Here is a 12600-nt window from a genome sequence, read left to right on the forward strand (position 1 = left end):
CCGTGACCCCACAAAAGCTTTCTCTTAGCATCATTTCCAGACACACCAGCTTTGGTAGCTAGAGATATTTGGCATGATAGTAGAGGATTTTGCATGGGAATGCACAAACGGGGCTTTGGAGTAGTCTTGAGAGGGCCTCAGACATTAGACATGACCCATACACCCAGGAGAGAGGAGGGAACAGAGCAATCCATGGCAATGGACCATTATGGAGTCTAAAGTAGTATTTCTGTTTTGGAGGTGGGTGGGGAGATCCTCCAGTCAAAGCCATATGTTCTGGGCCACTGAAGAGAAGAAGGGCTGTAGCTGTATTTCATTTGATCTAAACTGAAAAACATAAGAGTGAAAATATGTTGATAGCAAACTTTACCCCAGGGATTTCATGAAGGGTAGTGGCTAGCTTTGCAAAGAGTGGGGGAAGTATGGTGTCTACTCCTTTGAGGAAGCTGAAATAAATAGGGAAATGCAACATGCAGAACATATCTGGCTGGACATAGTCTATAGGAAGAAGTAACTGACCTGTGAGATCAGAGGATGATGTTGGCACTTTCAGAAAGCTTCAGATGGTTGAGCTCCTACAGAGGAGGTTTGCCCTGTGCTATTGTGAGCATAGAAGAAATGTGGCCATTGGACACCCATAGCAACAAAAAGAAACAATGGTGAGAAACTAGGAACAACCAAGGGTAGCTGACAAAGCTTTCCACTTTGTTCTGTGCTTCTGGGGTGAATAAGCCTTTCCACAGTATTGGGTTCCTGTTAATATGGAAATTATATCATAGCTTGCACTTTCAGCTGCATAACATCTCTGTGGCATGACTGCTGTTGTTTACTGACAAATATTATCAGGAATGTCTCTCATGTATATTTTTTAATCCATTAATGCAGTTTGGCAGCTGGAGAAAAAGGTCAGCCAGCTCCCCACAGACTATAGGCAAATGTTCCTTAGATTGCAGTGGGAAAACAATTACAAGTTTAATACAAATTTGTGTAATTGAAAGGCCTACTGTGTTTGGGGATGTGGACACTGGCAGTTATAATGAGTATCTCCCTATGGCTTTGCGGTTATATGGTATTATCTAACACTTGATTGTACACTTTACCACAATGTGGGGAAAGTTTCAGAGTGAAGATACTGTAAAACTCAACATCCAGGCACACTGTGACCCGACACTTTCTTGAAATTCAGTATGACTATTGCCATTTTTGTGTGGGTCTCATCAATTTCTCATTCTAATAACTCTCTAGAAAGGTCACATACAGTTTGCATTTGATACTTACATTAAATTGTTCCATTTCTACATCATGAAGTTTTGTTTTGATCTGTATTAAATCTTCAGTAGAATATATTATTATTTATCCTTCAAGAGATACTGTATAATCTTTTCCCAATAGGTATTCAGATTTTGTATTATCTCAGCACTTTAAGGTCTAGTGAAGCTTAATATAGATCCTTTTTTCTCCCATTGCCCAAATGCATTAGTTCACACTTTTTCTGTAGAAGAATGAAAGAAGTAACCTACCTTTTATAAGCTGTTTTAATGTGTTGTGAAACAAATACATGAGCATAAAAGAAATCAGTATTTCAGTTTGATTTGAATCCTTGCATATTCATTTTATCATGCACATAACAGTGCCAAGCACACCTTGAAAGGACCATTGGATGTGCCTTCCCAAGCCTGCCTACCTTACTGGGAGCAGCTGCTGTGCTTCTCATCCCAGGGATCTGCCTTCTTCTGCTCAACCCATTGCTGAGGTTGCTCTGCTAAGGAGGGAGGGCAGCTAGCAGTGTTGCACTGGTGACATGAGAGTGCGGAGAGGGAAGATCTACTGAGGACTTTTGTCACCACGACAGGGAGCTCTCCTTTGCTCTCTTCTTGTCCTCAGCACATCACGTCCCATGTTAGTCTACTGCTGCAAGCATGTTCCTACCCTGTGTCCTCCCATGGGTGAACTGCTTCCTTCACATGCTCAGCCATCAGACTAACGCTGGTCAGTGCCAACTTCAGATGTGAACATGGGCATTTCCTGGTCTAAATGTCCTCGTTGTGTGATATCCTTGGCAAGGCTGATTAAAATCAGTATCTGCTGTGATCAGGCTGTCTTTGGGGTCCTGGTCTAGTCCAGCCTGCAGGCTCCCTCCCAGGTTGGGCATTAATGCACAGTTTGGGTATTGACCATACATGCTATGTAGCTTCTTTTCCAGATGCACCTTTAGAAGATGGCTGCTGCAGTCTGCTATGCTGATGCCACATAAATGCAAGACTTACTCTTCATAGCATTGCTAAATATCTCCAGGCATACTTGAGATGAAATCAGTATTTTTCATATTTTCGTAATTTTGTGTTTTATTTATATTTCGCTTAAAAAAAAAAAAAAAGAAAGAAAAAAAAAGAAGAACGAAATAAGATGCTGCCAGAGTGTCTTCCAGGCCCAAGGCTGACTGGTAAGGTAATGAATTTTCAGCCTCCCACACAAGCCCTGCCTGGTGCAACATGTATTCCTGCGCTGAGCGGCTGCTCCCTTCTCTCCCCAGTGAGATCAGCACAGCCCCTTCCCTTCTCTCCAACATTTTAGGCATCTCAGTGGGTGCCCAGAATTTTGCACTGTGAGGATTGTTAATTCTACCGTGGAAATGGCAAATAAATGTCCGTGTGCTTAATCTCATCTCCTTATCTACGTAGAATTGCCTCTGAATCTTTTTACCAATAATTACCTAGTACAAAACAGAACCTTCCTAATGGAGTGGAGAAGATAATGAGACAAACCTGAACAATTAGTAGGATAGATTCAGTGATGAAGGAATTCCCCAGAGCTGTTTTTGTTCTGTGATCTTTGTTTCTAACAATGTTTTAATCCTTATAAACTGTATCCTGAATGAAGCTGTACCTTTGGTTATGGTATTATTTGAAGATACACAGAGATGAGAGTTTATGCACATCTTTTCAAGATCTGCACAAACTGCTAGAAATCACTTTGATAGAACATAATCCAAATATGTGAAATGAAAGAGGAGAACTGAGAAGTGACCCGCAGAAAGAGAGAGGTTGCCTGTTTCACCACATATGGCAACCAGACAAGATCACAACAGCAGTGCTTCTCTCCAGGTGCACTTGAAAACATTCACATTTGTTCAGATTTCTTTCTTTGTTTCAGATCTTAAAGAAACGTTAAAAAGAGAAGGACGCACAAGGTAACACAAGTACCGGGTAGCTTCTAGCAGCAAGAATGATAATTCCAGTATTTATGAGCCAAGGAATCGAAAAGGCTGGTGTGGAGTACCACGTGTATTTAGCCCCACTGCATATATGCCAGTCAGTACTACATTTATGTCTAGCCACTTGTACATCTTCGTTCTATAGATTATGTTCTATAGATCTACTACCCACAGGTTAAATGGGTTATGGCCAGAAAGACAGATATAAGGTATTGCTCGTCTGTTGTAAAATGACTTAGAGGTGATTTCAGGTTGCACAGATGCCCCTAAGTCCTCTGGCCACTTTTTTCTTTTGAGAGTGCTTGCTAATGGGTCCATCCTGAAGATTGCATCCTAGCATCTGTATTAAAAGTAGGTTGGAGAGCAAGGACTGGGCAGCTGGTAAATTGTTTCCAAAGATAAAAATTATTTGAATCATCCTTGCACACATTTCCCCAAGTTATTTACTGAGTAGTTGTATAAAGACAGGTGTGGACTATCAACAGGAGAAGATAAGTGCAGGGTTATATTTTCAGGTACCATTGTCTGTCTTCCAGTTGACCATAGTAAATCTTTTGTTTTGTGAGTCCATTAACTTTCACATATTCCTAGTGTTATCTCTTGTATGCGCATCTATGCAATTAAGTTGAAACAACAAAGATTTCGACACCATTTGTTTTTTTTTCTTTCACCTTGCAGATAGATGATCACTTGCAAGCACAGCTGCTGTTGCAGAATGCTTGCCAAATTTCCAGGCTGAGCCGTGCACGGTGAAGGTTGCCAGTGCTGTGTTTTGTTGCACAGATCTCAGTTTTTTTAGTTGGAGATCTTTTCACTCCCTCTCTCCTTCTCCATTTCTGTTATATTCTGCCCCTGCTGCATGTATTTAATAAAATACTTCACTTTACAAATGCTTACATAAATGCATATTCAACTGTCACATAACACATTTCATGCATTAAGCACTTATATTTTGTTCTCTTTACAGTCCCCAGCATCACTACAATATTGCTCCTCTATTGAAGTGTTTTTTAGCAGGTGTGGTCCAGGGCTGCACCCCAGCAATGTTGCCAACCTTTGCAATTTTAACACCAATCTCACAGTGCTGTTCATTAAAGCTCTGGCTTGTGACGTACATGTAAAAATGTGTCTTACAGCTTACTACAGAAAAGAAGCATATTATTCTAGCTATCTTAGTGACAAAGAGAAGAACTTGAAAAGTAAACATCAGAACATCGTGAAAGAGAAGAAAATGAAAAGTGTTTCAGTTCTACCAGTCTTGGCTTGGTTTCCTAAATGAAGGAAGCATAAGTGATCATTTATGTTTTGTGTAAATTTGCAAACCATGATGCAAACCTTCACTAGTTCCAGGTAAGATTGTGAATGCTTGAAGAATAGAAGGTGAAATTTAAAATTAATTAATTAATTAATTAAGGGTAGGTTTTACAGCTCTGGTTACTATCAGGCAGTTGGCAGCCACCCCTGCGGCACTTGGCAGCATGCACAAGCACTGCTATAGGGGTGAGGTGCCAGACCATGTGTGGGTAGAAGGAGAATTTTTGCAGTAGAGTTTAAGGGCTGAAGACCAGCCTGCCAGAGGAAGCAAAGATCATGAGTAGGATCGTTAATGACATGAACATGTTGCTTGTGGAGCAGTGGCTTTATGATGCTCTGCCTCACAGAGCTTAAGTCATGAATTTGGAAACCTTCATGTCATCAGGAGGGGCTGACAGACCGCCACCTACAATCTTTATTGGATGATCATTGGGTTTAAAATCTGTAGCTTCTTTATCTCTGACCTGTTCCAGAGGAGGAAGCGTCAGCCCCAACCCCGAACACCCAGGCATGCTGTGACTGTGTGACATCGCGTAGCATCCCTCATCGTCCCTGCCAGTGTTAATGCTGCAGAGGGAAAGTGATTAATTAGGCTCTGTAACACACTCTGAAAACAGCTTTCTTACCAATTTCCATCCTTTGTCAGCCCATAAAAATGGACTAAGGCAGAGAGACCTGACAGATTGAAGAATACAGGGATATCACAGCAGCTTCAATCCCTGGATTTGAGGAGCAGTAGTTTTAATAATGAATATTGATGTTAGAAGTGTGAGGGGGTGTCTCAAAGCAGACAGGAGGCTGGTAGTTTGCTCTTTTTCACCTTGAAGCTCTTTTTAATAAATCATAAAAACTCCCTTACTTTTACTATCACATTAAGATTGATTTTACTGTGCATTTTTCAAGCTGTCCTTTACGATTATGATTAAAATAGAAATAAATATAATGCCCCAATGATCCTTCTTCCTTATCTGGCGTACTTTCAGTGCCTGTCTTTAAATCCCTCGCTTTGAATTTCATCCATATTTCATACCTTGTACATGTAACTCCACTTGCTCGTTTACACTTAGCTTGAGTGCAGATACAAAGCAGGCCCAGCAGTTTGCATTTGCATCGTGAGTAGCCTCTGAGAGGCTTTGTTAGGGAAGGCCCACGCACTCTTCAGTTTGCCTCGAGAATCGTTAGAAATTATTGTTTATGGCTACGATAATTATTAGTTGGTGGATTTCATCTCTTCCTGTGAGCTTCTCTAAACAAGTGGAGACACAGTCTCTCAATCTAATAGCTGCTGTTTTACAGATCTTTGGTTACTCTCTCAGTTTTGGGTAATGTTCGTGTACATACAGTCACACGTCGTTTGTGTTAATGTCTGTACTTCATAACTCATTGCCCTTCCATTTCTAATTTCACAACCTGAGAGTGCCACAGAGCCAACTCCCCCGAGCTTTACAAAATTATTCGGCTGCATCCTAATCTGAGCCTGTTTCACTGCGTCTGCTTCAGCCTCTTGCAGCTGGGGAACACTGTGATGGGAGGAGGGCTGTGCTGGGTACGTGTCTGTCACCTCTGCTTATAACTGTTTCTGTGGAGCATGTACAGAGAAACTGCTGTCACAACCAGGCGTAGAAGCAACAAAAGAGGGACCTGGAGGGACACAGCTCTGTTCTGCCATAGCCCAGCAGTCCATCACCCATACCACAGCTCTCCCCTTCACTCCAGATTCTGCCCAGCTGGATCCAGCCTTGGTGGTGGTTGCTGCTCTGCAAGAGGCAGCTGAGGGTGGCACCCCCACCCAGTCAGACACCTGGGGCCTTTTCACTCAGCGGACAGCACATCATCTAATTGACAGAACCACAGGGTTTTTTACTGCCATTGTGTCACTGTAAGAAAAGAAGGCCATGAGGCTGAGTGGGTTAAAAAAATCTTCTCTTAGGTATTGATTTTGATATGATTTTCCTAATAATGGTAACACTGTGTTTGTCTACTGCTTTTTTCTATTTTTTTTTTTAAACCTAGCCCAAAGTATCTTTTGCTCATTTCAGTGCTCAGCTGAATGCTGCTGAATGATTGCTGTCCCTCGTGCTTTTTCTTCAAAGAGGCCCTGTTTGCTTCTGACACTCAGCTCAGAGATAATTAGGAAAGTCTTCTTACAAAATATATCTTTGCCACAGCCCTGTGCAGTGTCCCAGTAGCACAGACATGGGAAAACTCAAGAGTATAACAGAAATTAATTTAGTGTATTTTATGTGTGAATACATTAATGGGAGCAGGAATTCAGGCTTAGGCGTGATAAGTTGTTAAGGCTTCTAAACTGTAACAAGATCAAACATTTAATAGTGCTGAGGCTGTACTATTCCCTCCCCTGCAATGAAATCCTCCATTTTCTAATACTATTTTGCATCTGTTTATTGGCGTCAAGTGTGATACAGACCCAGGCTGATGACAGGGGAGAGAGCTGCAGTCACAAGGCCACAGTCTTGTCACATAAAGCGAGCACGTACACCACTGAGACAGACACCAGTGGTGGCTTCTTGGCTCCCTTGTCTGGGGGAACCTCCTCCAAGATACCTGTAGTTTGAGAGTAATTATAAGACATTCCTGATGACTTATATAGGAGAGTCTGTTGAAGCATAAGGGTTGAATTCCTGGACGCAGAGAATGAATGACACAACTGTTGCTCTTTCCATGACTTAATTCTCAGATGGAAAATGTATCTCACACGGGACTGAAAAAGCAGGGAATAAGCTAAAATACAGGCAATCTAGGGTCAAAACTAAGCTTTGGGACAGAGCTGGCTGGTGGGTTCAGCTTCAAGCAGGGTATGGGTTGCACCTAGGGAAAGGTGAGGAGCAAGAACAACCATAACTAAGAATAATACTAGCCCTATTCAAGAATATGTGATTGTAGGGCGTACCAAATGTGGCTCTGCAATCCTGTTTTGTACAAAAGAGGTTCTAAATGCAATCTTATAATAGCAGCTGCTCTGTAGATATCATAATTTCTAAGCTGCATCAGCAAGAATTGAATGAGGAAAATATTTCATGTTTCTATTTAATCCACCCTTTGGGTGCAGGGCAGATATGATAGATATGTGCGTGATGATTAGCATTCTTTTATTATGAGAATAGTTATTTAGATAGCTGTTAAATTTTATAACTCAAAAAAGACCTGTCATGGGAGAGTTTAAATTAGAGATGGGCTACAGACCAAAAGGTTTTGCATGTGATAGGTTACAGTTAGAAATAAGTGTCGCATAGGCCTGTTTTCTAATGTAGAATGGAGATCTTGAAAACTTTCTTTTTTAATGAACTCCTGATTTCATTGAAGATTTTTTTGAAATAAAAGCACATGGAAAAATCTTGAGAATATTAACATTTCCAATGCAGTCAATTTTGGAATGAAACATTTCAATTTTTGACTTTGAAATGATTGAGTCAATTTAAATATGTTCTATACATAATTCAGAAGTCAAAATAAAAAGAAAATTGAATGAAAATATTTCCATTGATCAAAAGTTTAAATTTTACTCTAAAATTTTCCTGTTAGAATGTTTGGATATATCTGCGGCTCAGAAATTTCAAAATCCTCATGAAAGGAAGCTTCTTCAAAGCATTGCAGATTTTCTTTCTGTATCGTAAACCTGAAAGATTTCAGAAATACCTACACAGACAGTATAAAACAAAGAAGTTCAGTTTTGTGCATGGTCACAAAACCAAACTGGACTTATTGCAGCCACTCAAGTATCAGTCTGCTACATGGGCCGGTCTAATAAAATGCTCTGCCATGTAGCATTCTTACAAAGCTTGATTGATTGGCAAAGTTCTTGCTCTACAATGTTAATAAAGTTAAATAAAGACAGTTTAAATAGAGTCTGGTTGTATTTTTTAATATGGAATTATGTGGCATGAACAGATCAAAATATTTCTCTATAATTTCAGTCTATCCATTTAATTATTTCTTTTAAAATGAGTATCATAAATTATATACTGGACATAATTTCTAGAAGGAACTATCTTTTTGTAGGAAACAAAAGGACACATATGAGCAATACAGACTGTGCTATCATTTTATACTAGGTAGCAGGGAGAATATACCATGGACTCACTCAAAAATCACTCATTTGCCACTTTAATTATTTATTTATTTTTTTTTTATTTTTTAAAGGGGGATGTTGTTAAAACATCCACACATTTCAAATGTCTTCTTAGTCACTTTATACAGTTCAGGTAAGCAATTATGCCATTAACAGTTTTAAGAATGAGTCAGCTCTAGAGGATACATTTTTATCATTTTTGTGTTTGAGATAATCAATCTTAAAGCATACCACAAATATAGCAAAAGTCTATATTGATTTGTATGAAAGTAATCAGCATTTCTCTGTGATTTTATTCACATCGTGATTTCTTTGAATGTCTTAATGATACTGTTTCCTTCCCTGTGCATCATGAGTATTCATATCTGAAGTATAGGTCTGGATTATACTTACAGCACATTTTGCATTTTGGCATTTTTTCTTCTGGATTAGTGTAACATAATAAAGTGCTAGTAAGAATCTTCATAGCTGTGAGCCTGAAGTTGCTGCAAATATCGAGGGGGTATTTATTGTTTCAAAAAACAAAATCCATGACCCTCTTACTAGTAAACTTTTTTTTTTCTTTTTTTTTGAATACTCAAGACTATTGTGACAGAGTTATTAATGATGATAACGGAATACCTTTATTAAGTGACTATGATAGGCTTATTTGTGCATGATAAACATTCAGATAGCACTTTCAAGTACTTACAATCTAAATTTGACCTTGGAAACACATTTTTATTTGAAAATAAAATACATCCAAACCCATAAAATGGTGGTCAACAATAGGAATTAGAGTAATAGTGTAAAATCAATATAATTTCTAGGATAATTTATTTTGTGGCAGAAAGGAGATGGATTTTTTTCTCATTTTGCAGTTTTGCCATGAACTTAAAATTCTAAGTCACATTAATATGTAGAATTTGCATTATGTACTTAGTATGTTAGGTAGTGAGGAAGTATCAAAGATTTAACCCCCTTTTTTTTTTCCCAGAGTGCAGTGATATAATTTTCCCTTATTGTTTAACAAAGCTCAGAGACCATGTACAGATGGATGACTTTAATATCCATCTAGTACTGACATTTACAAAAGTGCCACATATGAGACAAATGGACAATAGGCTTTGCACTGTTAGCCCCAACCCCCCAAAAGACAGGACACTGAAGAAATATATAGACTCTTCTGAGGGTAAAGAGGACTGTTGATGAATCGCATAAGAAAAGGGATTTTGAAGTTTTTTGAGTGTAATAATGTCTTCCCTGCTGAGATGTTAGTAATATGTTGGCTTTCTTTTCCTCTTTTGAACATTAGTTTGAAGAGCTTCCATTATTGTTTTTGTTTCTAGCTGGAGAGAAAGCAAATTCTTTGACCTTACTATTATGAAAATTTTTTTTTTTTCCTTTGCAGTTGTGGAACAAATGGACAAACATTTTAAAACACCAACCTTCCACCTCTGCCCAGCTGAGTAACCACAGGGAACTTCAAGTCCTTGCTCTCTATATAAGACCTTGTGTTGGGTTGTACTCAATGACCTTTTTTCCCTTGAAAAAGTTTGACCCTGGATAAGAAACAAGGCTGCAATCTTGTACTAATGCATGTCACTGGTTCTTCACTACCAATTTAGTCATAAAAGCTATATTAAAGTTACTGTCAGTTACTTGCCTCAACCCTTACTGTAATTTCATATATAGATCTTCCTTTTGCTACTTTAGTTCGGTGGCAACTGTGATGTATGGAAAACTTCAATCCCTGTAATTCAGACGATTAAGCATGTATCAGTCAACCAGCGGTGATTTTTCTTTTCCATATGAAGCCAGTGAAAAAACTAGGATTTTGTATATTAAAATAGAATAGAATGTTTCAGTTGGAAGGGACCTACAAAGATCATCGAGTCCACTGACCACTTCATGGCTAACAGAAAGTTAAACCGTATTATTTAGGGTATTATCCAAATGCCTCTTGAACACTGACAGGCATGGGGCATCAACCACATTGCTAGGAAGCCTGTTCCAGCCTCACGGTAAAGACATTTTTCCTCATGCCCAGTCTGACCCTCCCCTGGTGCAGCTCTGTGCTGTTCCCAATCATCCCATCCCAGGGAGCAGAGGCTGGCACCTCCCTCTGCTTCCCCTCCTCAGAAAGCTGCAGCAAGCAGTGAAGTCTCCTCTCGGCCTCCTTCTCTCCAGACTAGATAACCCAAGTGTCCTAAGTCTCTCCTTACAGGACATGCCTCCCAGATCTTTTACCAGCTCTGTTGCGGATAACCCAAGTATCTTAATGTCCGTAATATCCTCAATGTCCTTTTGAAATGCAAGTTTAATAATACTTATGATTTGTAATTAGGTATTGTTAAATTTTACTTTGTCTTTTCCTTCTCCTGTGATTTAGCTAAATCATGATGTATGATTATGCCTCCTTCTGAAGTGGTTATTACATCACAGTGGGAATGACCAACAGGGACAGGACTATCCGGGGGACTGTAAATTGGCATAGATACAAAAACTACCAGCCTATTTAATGAGATCTCAAGATGCAACAGATAGATCATAAATGATAGATTATCTGATTCACAAAACCTGTCCGTGAATCATGGGGATTTTTGCTTTTTAAAAAAACTTACTCCATGACTTTTAGAAATTTCAAGTTTCTAAAAATACTAATATCTCTAATACTAAGGCTTTTTATTTTTTATTTTATTTTATTTTTTTTTTAATTAGCAAGCATCTGAGATGTGAAAAATGATTCACAGAATTCTTGTTTCAAAACCTGGGTTTTCATCTCAATGTCTTTATTTTCAGAGCGCTTGAATCTTTGTTTGCGACATCGGTCCATGCCCCAGTGATAAATTAATATTATGAATTAAATATTATGCTGTCCTCTTTCTTGAGGCAATTTTTGAATTCACTTATGTTTGTTCCTTAAGAAATTATGATACAGTCAACAATTTTTAGAAGAGGATATTCAGCAACAAAAATGGCATTTTAACTCAGGGAACTTTTATGATTTGTTTCTGAATGTTGATTTCCAAACAGTTTTGAAATACCTGCAATTTTTCCATGCATCTTATCTTTCACTGTTCTTGAGGAATAAGAAAAGTGAAATATATGTTTCAATTTTATTGCCTTAAAAAGAGATTCTAAGATATATAACAAAGATCATTTATTAAAATAAGAACTAGAATGACTTTTACCTTCATAACATGTGGATTGGAATAACTATTTTATGGCAAATCAGCTCTACATGTTAGTCCATCTGCTTTCTATAGGGCAAAACTCATTTGAGCCTTGCCATGGCTGGACATGCAAAATTGTGGGGTATCATCGCTTCCTAATCACCTTTTTTTGTAGTTGTTCGGCATTGGCCACATATAGAAGTAAGCCATGTATGGAGTAAGACCAAGTCATGAAGACCGAGAACAGTTAAAAGTTAAAATTCAGACCAATTGGTGTGAGAGAGAAGGTGTAGCAATCACTGCTGCAGCCTAGACACTGGCGGAGTGCACCCTGGCTCATGTCTTGGTCTTGTTCTCATGGGTGGATTTTACTCAGCAAAGTAAATTCTCCTCATTGTTGGGCTAAATTGATTTTTAGATTTTTTGATCATATTTCAGAAAAGGAGTTTGAGTAACAGCACTTTTTAAGGAGCATTTTTCTGAGTCAGATGCAGAGCAGATGTCTATGAGAAGACATTATGCATTTTCCGTGGACATGATTACGACAAAGGAGCATAACAGTACATAGAAGATTTGAAAACCAGGAAACTAGATGCATGCCTTAATTGTCACACAGTGGAAGACTTTAGCATCCAGCAGAGAGTTTATGGATAATCTAATTTCTTATTAATCAGAAAAGTGCCTATTATATTATTGAGTAAAGTGGGGTTCCAAAAATTAACACTGTTTAATTGCCCAGCTGGAATTGTAAACAGTTATCAGATCTGACTGCTAATGTCAGAAATCCGTCTTTAACGTGGATTATTGTGCTTCTTCTCGGGCATGGT

The sequence above is a fragment of the Cygnus atratus genome, chromosome 2 (assembly GCF_013377495.2).
Source record: "Cygnus atratus isolate AKBS03 ecotype Queensland, Australia chromosome 2, CAtr_DNAZoo_HiC_assembly, whole genome shotgun sequence".
In the NCBI taxonomy this organism is placed as follows: Eukaryota; Metazoa; Chordata; class Aves; order Anseriformes; family Anatidae; genus Cygnus; species Cygnus atratus.